General features: G+C 35.9%; 1 long non-coding RNA gene across 1 annotated transcript in view; it reads left to right on the top strand.

Annotated features, from left to right (window-relative positions):
- Positions 1-10536, top strand: part of LOC134796436 (uncharacterized) — a 266691-nt gene extending 256155 nt beyond the window's left edge. Inside the window, exon 2 of the long non-coding RNA XR_010144935.1 lies at positions 10222-10536. This is a non-coding gene — a long non-coding RNA (uncharacterized LOC134796436). The remainder of the gene's footprint in view (positions 1-10221) is intronic.
- Positions 10537-11676: the final 1140 nt, after the last annotated feature.

The following is an 11676-nucleotide window of genomic DNA, read 5'->3' as shown; positions in this document are numbered from 1 at the left end:
TGATCCCTCCTAGCAGGGAAGAAGAAGCCCTTTTTCGAATAGGTGACGTGAAAACGTTATTTCCGCTCAGTATAGCAATAAGCGCCTAACAGGTCACTAGCAGTGAATGTTTTAAAATAAGTTCCTTTTCCCTTTGTCTAAGGTAATCCTTCATCAATAGAGTTAGACCAAGACAAGTCTGCAATGATTTTGATAGCACTCGCAGTGCAAGTGTTATTTATACGGCACAATTTCTTAGAAGCTTGACGTTTAAAAAAACACACTGCGTGTGCTATCAAAATCGTTGCAGACTTGTCCTGGTTTAACTCTAGACCTTTGCCATACCCATTGTTTCTCATCATCAGTAGCACTGCTCTTCTCCGGGATGGGTGGAAACTGATCCCGCGCTCGAAACACTTCCCGTAAAACTGGTTTCACGTCCGCGCATACCGTTCTAAAAACAATATTAAATTAAATTTAAACTGGTAAATCGTCTGGTTGACGTAACTGGTGACCGAAAAGCTGGCGGCTACCTCGCACAACGCATCAGCATTGCGATACAGCGAGGAAATGCCGCCAGCATCCTTGGTACAATTTAAGCTAGTTATTAATTTCGTTTAGTAGTACCACTGTTTATATCTTGTATGTAAATAAATGATTTTCAATTTAAACTGTCGTGTGACATACTAAATTTACTAACATTAAACTAATTTTACGGTTAAATAAACGCGACGCGACATAAGCGTGCTTGAGAAAGGAGACCTAGGCTCTCCGAAACATGTCGCGCGTATGACTAAAGCACTGGAGTTTAAACCGTAAATTTAATGTAATTTAATGTAATATTAAATTTAATCAAAATATTACCCGGCTTGCATAGAAATCGTCAGACAACATGGCAAGGGGCTGTCGAAATCTGTGAGTAACTGGACTGAGCTGGTGTGAGACCAAAGGTATTGCTTAAAATAATAAGGAGTGGCACGAACTTCTGACAGCTTTCCCTAGGATAAATTAGCTAGTATTGCTTGGCTATTAAATTTATTGCCTGGATGTTATTTCACGTACTATTATTTATATACTACTTTTTACCATTACTGCGTAGGTTAACTGCTACGGCATAAGAACTGCGCCAAGCGAGACATGCACTCCTTCAACATCCCGGTCCATAAATGGGAGGAGCTTGCCGAGGACAGAGATAAGTGGCGCGAACTGGTGTTCGACGGTCGTAAAATCCACGATGACGCTTGGTTTAAGACACTCGCAAGTAAGCGAGCCAAGCGTCATCACTCATCAGCCCGACATCTGTTCGCCACGGGCACACTACACCTGCCTGTTTTGCGGTCGTGGCTGCCGCTCCCGTATTGGCTTATACAGCCAAGAAAAACGTTGTCGCCCTGCCTGACACTGTTTGTACAGCCTGCAATAGACTGAAAGGCCTATGATGATATAACTCACAATATTTCGATTGACCAAGAACTAGTAAGTATTAAATGTACTGTACTGTAACAGTAATCAAACAATACTTTGTGTAGATATGCACACCGTGAGATTATAGAGTGAAAATGTGAAAATACTTACTGTTTTCCGGGTATTAAAGGTAAATTATCAGCCATGATCAATCAAAACACAGACACTAAACTTATATTAAAAAACGCTAGGCATATTTAAAAACAAATATACTAGATATTATTATATTTTGTAAGGTTTGACGGACTTGTCATGAAATTGCCCACTTATTACCAAAGAGTAAAGTAAGTAATATAGGTTGGACGAACCCAGGGGGGGGACACTTCAAATGTAGTTAACGTCAGTAAAGATGCAGGCGACTTCTATATCTTGCTTCTGACAAAATTAGTTGACTTCCGATTACACAAACTACTTCACCAGATGTCACTATAAAATGTATATAATTTTAGTGGCATTAATATTTAAATTAAAATAAGTACGAATTCATATTTGTAATTATTATAATTTTCTATAAATTTTGAAAAAAAATAAGAATTTTGTTATAAATTGATTTAATTATGCTGGCAACACTTGCATATCCGCCAAGACATGCAATTTTTTTGCTGTCACTGGAAGAGGGTAAATTTGAAATATTTTAGTGATGGTTCCATAGAGTTATATATTTGACAGAGGGAATGTCACTTAAGACAAACTGTGACACTGCAATGGCGGACGGTTTGAAAGTGTGCGTGTAGACGAGTGATACCATGTAACACAAATTCTCCCCTAATGGTGAAACAATTATTTTCAATATCGTCCTTGTTTTCAAATATTAAAATAGGACAGTTTTACGTTAGACAATAAAAAAGTGTGTACCTGACTGATTTTATAGGTCTTGAAAATAAATGCGCATTGTTGCACAATTACTTTGTGCAAATATAATTTTCAATACCTAATGATATTTAACTTGTAACATATCTGGTTTTAAACAAAAAATAAATATAAGGTAATGTACTAGTGCTCGACATGTTAATGCCCAATAGATGACACCTTGCTGTCACCTCTATTGACAATGACTTCAGTTTCAAGATGACATGTACTGGACTGGGACCGCGTCGAGCACCATGAGTATGTTTACCTTACATAACAAATAAACGTTAACTATCCAACATTATTCATGTAAACGTCTTTAATCTCCTTATTATCGGGAAATTACCATACCGCCCTAGTTTGAAATGCAAAATCAATAATTTAGCTATTTACCTAAATATCCTAAATGACATCTTATATACATAATGATTTAATAAGAAGGGCAACAATTACCCTACTTTCGGGAAATTACCCTGTTCAACTTACTGGTCACACTCCTGTTTCGCATTTATAAACAATGAAATATGGAGATTTTATGTACTATACCGTGATAATTGATAAAATTACCTATGAAAAGATATTCCGTATTTTTTTTTCTTTCGATCGGTACAATTCTTGCAGGATTTAACTACGCATGCCGGCATATTTTACATTTTTCTTGGACAAATTTACTTCACTGACGTTTCGATCCGTCTGACGGCAAATTGGTGGATGAGGGCATTGAGATAACTGTCAATGTGTGTGTGTCACGCGTAAATACTAGGAAATTGGTGGATGATGGAATCACAGTTTTTGTCTTAGCAAAACTACGTCCGTAGTATTCTAGGTCCATGGATGGTTCAGCCATTTCCTTCATTACGGTTCTGAAAGAAATTAGATTATAGCCCGAATTAAAACACATGCCCTGTTATGAAAACCTCGAAAGTGCGTTGAGTTGTACCTCTGTGTTGGTCCGCCTCGTCGTTGAGCATTCGCTGTGTGCTGTGTTATTTTGTGCGATATGGACGCTATTTTACAGTAAATTTATTTTGTGGTAGGTACCTGAGTACTAGTAACTTTTGATAAGGCAGGCCACTATCGATAAATCTGCTACAATGCTTAGACTATGTGCTGCTGTAAAAACACTGGTAAGTTCATTTTCACGAATTATGGTACCTAATACATACAAGTTCAAGTTCTTTATTTGCATTCATGTTGTACATATAGGTATTAAATAACAAATGAGTTGTTTCAAACATGAGCCCTACAAGGGCATAGCAATTACTGAATCTAACCTATACCTAATACAAATAAAAATGAACAATTACTTATTAGAATACATCTTAAAACTTATCATTTAAATATTATTAATTAACTATAAAATAAACTATAAGAATCTTCTCATATCTATGCATATGTATAGTTTAAAATCCCATATCTAGATACTCCAGACATGGTATAAAAATATGTGTCATACCTACTTATTTTAACATTATCTTACATGTATCAGGCAAACATAATACAAGGAGAGTGAATTTATTTTTTCAGGAACAATAACCCATCGCTTTCCAAATCGTGACAAGTATCCAGAAGAATTCAAATCTTGGGTCACACTTGTTGGTGGCAAGTTGGAATAGTCTTCGGATTATGAGTACCATAAGAAGAGGATCATTTGTGATAAACATTTCAAGAATGCATCACTCACTTCACTGCATTTACCTGGTATGAATCTATAAGATTATCTTTCAGAATTAGTTATACGTATGTAGGAAAAACCAGTCTAACTATTTATAACGATGTTTTTAGGGTTCCGTACCTCAAAAGGAAAAAACGAAACACTTATAGGATCACTCGTGCGTCTGTCTGTCTGTCCGTCTGTCACAGACTATTTTCTCGGAAACTACTGGACCAATTAAGTTGAAATTTGGTACACATATGTAAATTAGTGACCCAAAGACGGACGGACGTGTAACGTAAAGAAATGAATTTTAAACATGGGGGCATTGGGGGGCCACTTTTGGGCGGTAAATGAGAAAGTTAAAAAATAAAGTTTTTCAAACTATATTTATATACACCCAATGAAAGAGCGCATTTTAAGTACATATATTAAATGTATTTATTTTATAATAGAAGTTATTTAAGAAAATTGCCAAAAAATACCTTGTACACACGTAATAGTTCTTTTCTCAAACATGCAATGAAATATTGATGTTATGTTCCCTAAGCGAGGCTGCGAAGTATAACGTTTCAGGAGGCCTACCGCGAACCACGTTTGAGGTGTTGCCTCCCTGTCACACTAACGTACGAATTCACAAATGCGACAGAGAGGCAACTCATCGAACGTGGTTCGCGGTAGGCCTTCAGGTGCAGCTAGGCTAAGGCCGGCAAAGTCCTCTTTTTAGGGTTCCGTAGCCAAATGGCAAAAAACGGAACCGTTATGGATTCCTCATGTCTGTCTGTCTGTCTGTCCGTCCGTATGTCACAGTCACTTTTTTCCGAAACTATAAGAACTATACTGTTGAAACTTGGTAAGTAGATGTATTCTGTGAACTGCATTAAGATTTTCACACACAAATAGAAAAAAAAACAATAATAATTATTATTATTTAAGTTTTGGGGGTTCCCCATACTTAGAACTGAAACTCAAAAATTGTTTTCTCATCAAACCCATACGTGTGGGGTATATGGATAGGTCTTCAAAAATGATATTGAGGTTTCTAATATCATTTTGTTCTAAACTAAATAGTTAGCGCGAGAGACACTTCCAAAGTGGTAAAATGTATGTGGTTTGAACGAGATCTAGTAAGTAGTTTTTTATTACTACGTGATAAATTGTAAACCGCAATTTTATTATGTTACTTGCTGTTACGGAACCCTTCATGGGCGAGTCCTACTCGCACTTGGCCGCTTTTTTTAATTTCGATTTCACAAATATTTGTCATACAGGGCTATAACCGCAAAAATTGAAGTTCGCAAATAGCGGAGATTTTTCTCTGTCACTCTAATTACGCTTTCATTGGAGTAAAAGAGAAAGTTCCCCGCAATTTGACAATTTCGGTTTTCGCGGTAGCCGCTCAGCATCGTGGCATTCATCCATAAAAAAAAAACTAGAGGCAGTATTTGCTTTATTGGCCGTAACACACAGAAAGCGATATCTCTTTCTCGCTCTTACTTATCGGTGCGTCGCACAATGACCTTGGTGTGGTGCGATAGTCTGTTACCACTTTATGGTTCGTAATGACACAGTGACACTCTGCCACTACGCCTATAAAAAAAAAACAATGTTTGCTATAATTTGCAGTTTTATTTGTGTAAAATCAACATGAACATAATAAATAATACATTATTAACGAAATTCTATAATTTTAAATTATAAATTTAACTACACAAATAAAAACATATAAAATATTTCATCTAAACGTTAGCGGTAAGACGGTCTACTCAAACACGCGTAGTTATTTTTTTTTTATTGTTATGGAGGCAAAGTTGGAAAGTTTTCATTCATTCTGTATTTCTGTTTTATTGGATTTATGGTGCGTTGTTGATTTTTTTACTTTAATATGAGTTCCGACGAAATAATGAAATTAATATTAATTGTAATCGTAGGAGTTGGAATTGGGAGCGTAAGCAGAATTGATTTTAAATAACTTGCTACCAGCTCTGCCGCCAAGTCAAAGACGAAGTATGTATATGGTTGCTTATGGCAATTTTATTATTTGAGAAACTAAGGAAAGTGGCTTACAGTTTCTTAGAAAGTTTTGTGGCATATTTTAAAGAAATGAAAGTAACTACAAAATCGTCAACACTGGAAATTATACTTATTTACTCCATGCATAAAGCAACTATGTATGTGAAACATGATATGAACATGAAAGACTATGTAAACTTATATGACAAAAACGACAGTCAGACGGATACAAGGCGAACAAATCAAAGATACATGAAAATATACGGGTAGTAAAAATACACGACTCGTGTAAAACATACCCGTGATAAAGATATAGGTACGTGTTAGTTATATTTTAGGTGTAGTTTACTTTTAGTTTTTTCTATAAATAAAACTTGGGTTTCGTGGATTTTTTATTTTATTTATTTCATTGCATGTTTGAGAAAAGCACTAAGTATACATACCTCGGCGTGAAAAGGGATTGTCGGCCTCAGGCCTATCCGTCTTCTATAGCGGTTTCCGGATCTGAACTATCTCTTCGACCGTCCCATAAGGCATAGTACTAATAGTATGCATAATTTTTATAGGGATATTTAGAGAAAAGAAGCCATTACTTGCAATGTACTGCTGACAGAAATAAGGTCAACGTAGCTAATTCTGTCATATGAACTATTCCGTCCATTAACGCACCAGCCAACCTCTCTACCTTTTTACAGAACAAAGGCATGTTGACAACTTGGAAATTTCGCTGCTACTCAGCCAAACATTAATGAACAAGCCTCTACCTCAAACTTACAACAAGTTTCTAATGAAGCACCACAGCAGGCTGCATTACCAACCAATACGGGTAATCTATATATTTTATATTATATTTTTAGGGTTCCGTATCCAAATGGCAAAAAACGGAACCCTTATAGGTTCGTCCTGTCTGTCTGTCTGTCCGTCTGTCCGTCTGTCCGTCTGTCCGTCTGTCCGTCTGTCCGTCCGTCCGTCCGTATGTCACAGCCACTTTTGAAATTTGCACACCAGGTTAGATTTATAAACTGTACAAGAGATAAGAAGCGATTTTGGAAATTCAACCCCTAAGGGGGTTAAAAAGGGATGAAAGTTTGTATGGGGTTCAAGTTTTATTTTATGCTAGCAATTTCAAACTTCGTAAAAAGATATATTATTAAAATACAAAAAAAATAATTAAAGCTGCCCAGGACCGGAGTCAGTGGAAGAAAAAGATTCGAGCCCTACACCCCAGCAGGGGGTAACAACATTTTGGGAAATTCATCCCCTAAGGTGATGAAAAAAGGGGTTGAAAGTTTGTTTGTTTGTATTTGTTGTTTGTAAGCGATAATTTCCCTTACCGAACAGGCTACCACCGTCTTTTTGTTAATCGCCACAGTTTCTCTTTTTCTAACGTTATTTATATAAAAAATTGATTTTTTCAGATGTTTTTGAAATGCCTCAAGCCGCCTTCTTTCTGCAGTTTCAGAGTGTCAGTACACCAACAGAAAGCAATTCCGCAGGTAGGTTTTTGCATAAATAATACCATAGAGAAATATAGTAAGACAAAGAGTGGTCACTCCATACATCAGTTTCGGTACCAAAAATATTAGTATTTTCATAGTCGGCATCTAGCATCGAGTAGCGGAATTATCAGTACCGCTACTCGATACTAAATGTCTCTCAAGTGCCGACCAACGAAACTTTTATTGAACAACAATTTACAACTAATATTAGAAGCGGAAGGGGTTGAAAATAGAGTTCCGGTTAATCAGTTTATAATATTAGCTGAAAATTGTTGAGCATTAGACTTTACGGTCGCCGCTACATCTATCGTCAAGTAGCAGTACTGATAATTACCTAAAATTTGTTTGCGGACCACGCCTTAGTATTTATGGTAAAAGTAATGAAACATAATTTTAAGCAACCGATTGCCTACTATTTTACGACAGGTTTGCAGAAAAAGGAATAAAAAAAAAAATATTGTGGATGTTATCAAACACGCACAAAAATCCGGTCTCATAATCGTGAACACTGTTTGTGATCCGAGCCAAGTAAATGTTGGAGCCATCAGGGAACTAGTAAATGACACAAAAAAAGAAAATAAACAGCTAGGTACAGAAGGAGTCACCATATGAACACTTTAAAATAAATGGCAAAAGCATTATCCATATTTATGACACTCCCCATTTAATGAAGGGACTCAGGAATAATTTACTTTCCAAGGACATGCGCTACGTCACAAACGGGCAAGAGAAAATAGTGATGTGGCAATATTATGCAATGTTATATGCCTCCGACCTAACATATAGAGAACTACGGCTAGTGGACAAGTTGACCGAAGAGCATGTTAATCGACAAAAAAAATCAAAAAATGCGAGTCATATTAGCGACCCAATTATTTAGCCACAGCGTAGCTGCATGTAGCCGCTGAACACCTATCGGCCAGTGGCGATCTGCCTCAGGATTGTCGTCAGTTAATTGACATTACTTTGATGCTCGACGACCTATTCGACAGCTTGAATGGAAATACCATAAGCATTCCTAACGGAAAAAAATACATAGGATGCGTGAAGCGGAATTCGCCACATCATAAACTATGACAAGGCTGTAAAACAATTTTAAAGACAGTAACATTTATAAAAAAAAACAAGAAATGAGTGGGAATAAAATGCGAAAATTCGAACAGACCGTCCCATCTGTTATTAATTTTATTAAAACTATAGAAGGTGTAGAAAGAATATGGACAGTTTTGTCGGAAAAGTTCGGTTTTGACATTTTATTAACCCGACACTTAAATCAGGATCCCTTAGAAATCTTTTTCGGGAACATTCGCAGCTATGGGGCAAGAAACAACGCACCTAATACTACGGCGTTTGAAGCCGCCTTTAAAGCGCTTTTATTAAACAATTATAACTCGCTCCATTCCAAAAATGCGAACTGATTATCCTTTTAAATGTTTTATACATAAAGATAAACTGACCCAGTATTTCACAAACACTACAATAAATACAACTGTACAGTTGGTGCAGATCAGTTAATCGCATATTATGTGGTAAAATAAATTATAATGATGACGAAGACGAAACTAAACGTGCAGCACAATCATATTACAACAAACATAAACATTACAAAAATAAATAAATAAATTGAGTTGGCACTGGTATAACGCATATTTTTAGGCTCTATTAGGTATTCGTAGTAAATTGTCTTATTAACATGTATTTTCTTGTGTGTGAATGCTTTTTCACCACACGCTTTCTTTTCTATTATTTACCAAAAATTGTACTTTCCTAGCGATAATGTGGTGTAAAACATGTATTACTCTAGGCAGCAAAGTTTGCTGGCTTCTCGTGACTCTGCAACGCTCAAGATTCCACTTTTTAAATCTCTCTATACACTAGTAATTTTGGAATATTTCGCATGTTTTGACCTCGATATAAGCACGAGAGGTAAACAACAAGTTTGCTTCTTTACGAGTACACTTATTCTATTGTCTCTGTTACTATTTTCCCTACACTTATTGTATTACTTACGCTATCAACAAAATGAAAGTAATAAACATATTTACTTTAATATTCTGTTTTTTTTCTATTCCATTATTGATAACATTAACGTTTTCCACATAATGTTACGTCTTATCTTATCTTATTGTTTTCGGGGGCCCTTGCGGATACACTTCGACCCATAGGGATACAATGTTAGGTCTACTTGGGCGGTTTACAAGTACATTTTTTGTTTGACTTCTTGTAAACAATTACAGTTATTTGTTACAAGAAACCAATCAAAAAATGGACTTGTAAACCGACCAAGTAGACCTAATATTATGTGGGACGAAAGTACACATATGAATGCATATGTAGTTGTACACGCACACATACATACTTAGTTTCGGAGGAGAATCAGAGATGGCGCTTTCAAATGAGTTTCCATAAAATGCTTCAAGAGGGCTCTCTTTACCTATATTACTTACTTTACTCTTTGGACGAACCTATCAAAATTGACATCAAATATCAGGTACCTAAATGACGGCTGTTTAACTTTTCTATCATGAAGTTCGGTTATTCAAACAGGCCAAAGATTGATTGAATGAGTCCAAAAATTCAGTGCGACATGAAAGAGTAGAAATTAAATGAGGGCGCCACTTCCTTCGTAACTGTCACATTTTTGACGTAAAATGCTTAAACATGGCAACAGTTTTGCATGGATTTTTTTTAGTTCCATTTTATTTAATTTCTACTATTTCATGTCGCACTTATTTTGTAATAGTAGGTATATTTTATTACAAGCTTTTATTTAACTTGCAATGTACCTATGTAAATATGTAACTATGTTTGTACGGGTCAAATCTTGCAAGCTAAATTTGACCCATTTTCCGACTTCCAATGAAGCTGAAAATTTGCATACATATGTAAGTCGGATGACAATGCAATATTATGGTACCATCGAGCTGATCTGATGATGGAGACAGGTGGTGGCCATCAGAACTCTGTGATGAAACAACGCAACCTAATTGTGTTTGGGGTTTTTAGAATCCTCTCGATGAGTATTAGTTGTCTGTGGAAAAAAAAGTACAGTCAGCGATAGAAGCTTGTACCAAAAATGGAATTTTTGTCAAAAACTTATTTGTAACATGCTTTCTAATAGGTACTACGTGTTTCCTATTTGCACTATACATAAATACTTCATGTTAAACGATAGTACCCATAGTAGCAGATAGTAGCCTTCCCTACATACTCAACAGCCTGCCCTCTGACATCAGACAGGAAGCCAATAAAGTAAAATTTGGTAAAAAGCTGCGTAGTTACCTCGTAAATCGCGTTTAGTAATTATTAGTAATGACAGATGTAAACTTTAATGTAATATAAGAGAGTAGAGACTGCAAGATCCCACAGTCAAACCGTGTAAACTGTTTTGTGGGACATTGTATTTGTATAAGCTGTATACTTTTATGTTAATAAATAAATAAATAAAAAAAATAAGATTTTGTTTAAATAACTACGTCTGATGGCGCCATCTAGTTATTTATTCTCTCAAGCATGCCCTTAAAGCGTTGCGATATAACTCCCACAGGTGGCGCAGTTGTCTGAGTTATCTCATGAAATACAACGTCCTGAAATGTAAGTGCCGTAAATAGTCAGCGGCCTATATTAATGATGTTTCTAAACCGAGATAGATGTCGCTGAAAACATTGAAAGTTACATGTTATAAAATTATAAAACTTCTTAGGCACTTGTTGCAAAACAATAGAAGTACCTAAGTATTGCAAGGATTTGTGTTACGTTTAACAATGATTATCTAGGTATTCTATTATGATTCATGCATCACAGACAGACAGACTGACACACAGCTGAGAGTTCTTATATGCCATTTATATGCTCTTTGCTGCTGTCAAATAAAACAAGCCGTTGGAAATCGTTATTTACATTTATTTGTATTTACATAAAGAGATTAAATATTATTAATTAAATCAACAGCGGTTTTCACGATTTTATTAATAAGGGGGTTGGTAGGTAATAGGATTCCGTTTGCCAACCTTCGGACACGGAAGCGAGAATGATTAATTATCACGATATTTCAGGTACACTCGGACACAAATAAAGCGCTCAAAGCGTCCTGCTTGAAAACTTTTAATTATGATGTTTACTTTCCAATTTACTCAAGAAACTGTCTGCGATAAAATTAAGGATTGTTTTTCATCTCTTCAATATTAATAGAACGGATGGAGCATTGGAAGTATAATG

Source organism: Cydia splendana, chromosome 13, assembly GCF_910591565.1.
Source record: "Cydia splendana chromosome 13, ilCydSple1.2, whole genome shotgun sequence".
Classification (NCBI taxonomy): Eukaryota; Metazoa; Arthropoda; class Insecta; order Lepidoptera; family Tortricidae; genus Cydia; species Cydia splendana.
Note: the sequence above shows the minus strand (reverse complement) of the source record. Positions and strands in the feature narration are given on the sequence as shown.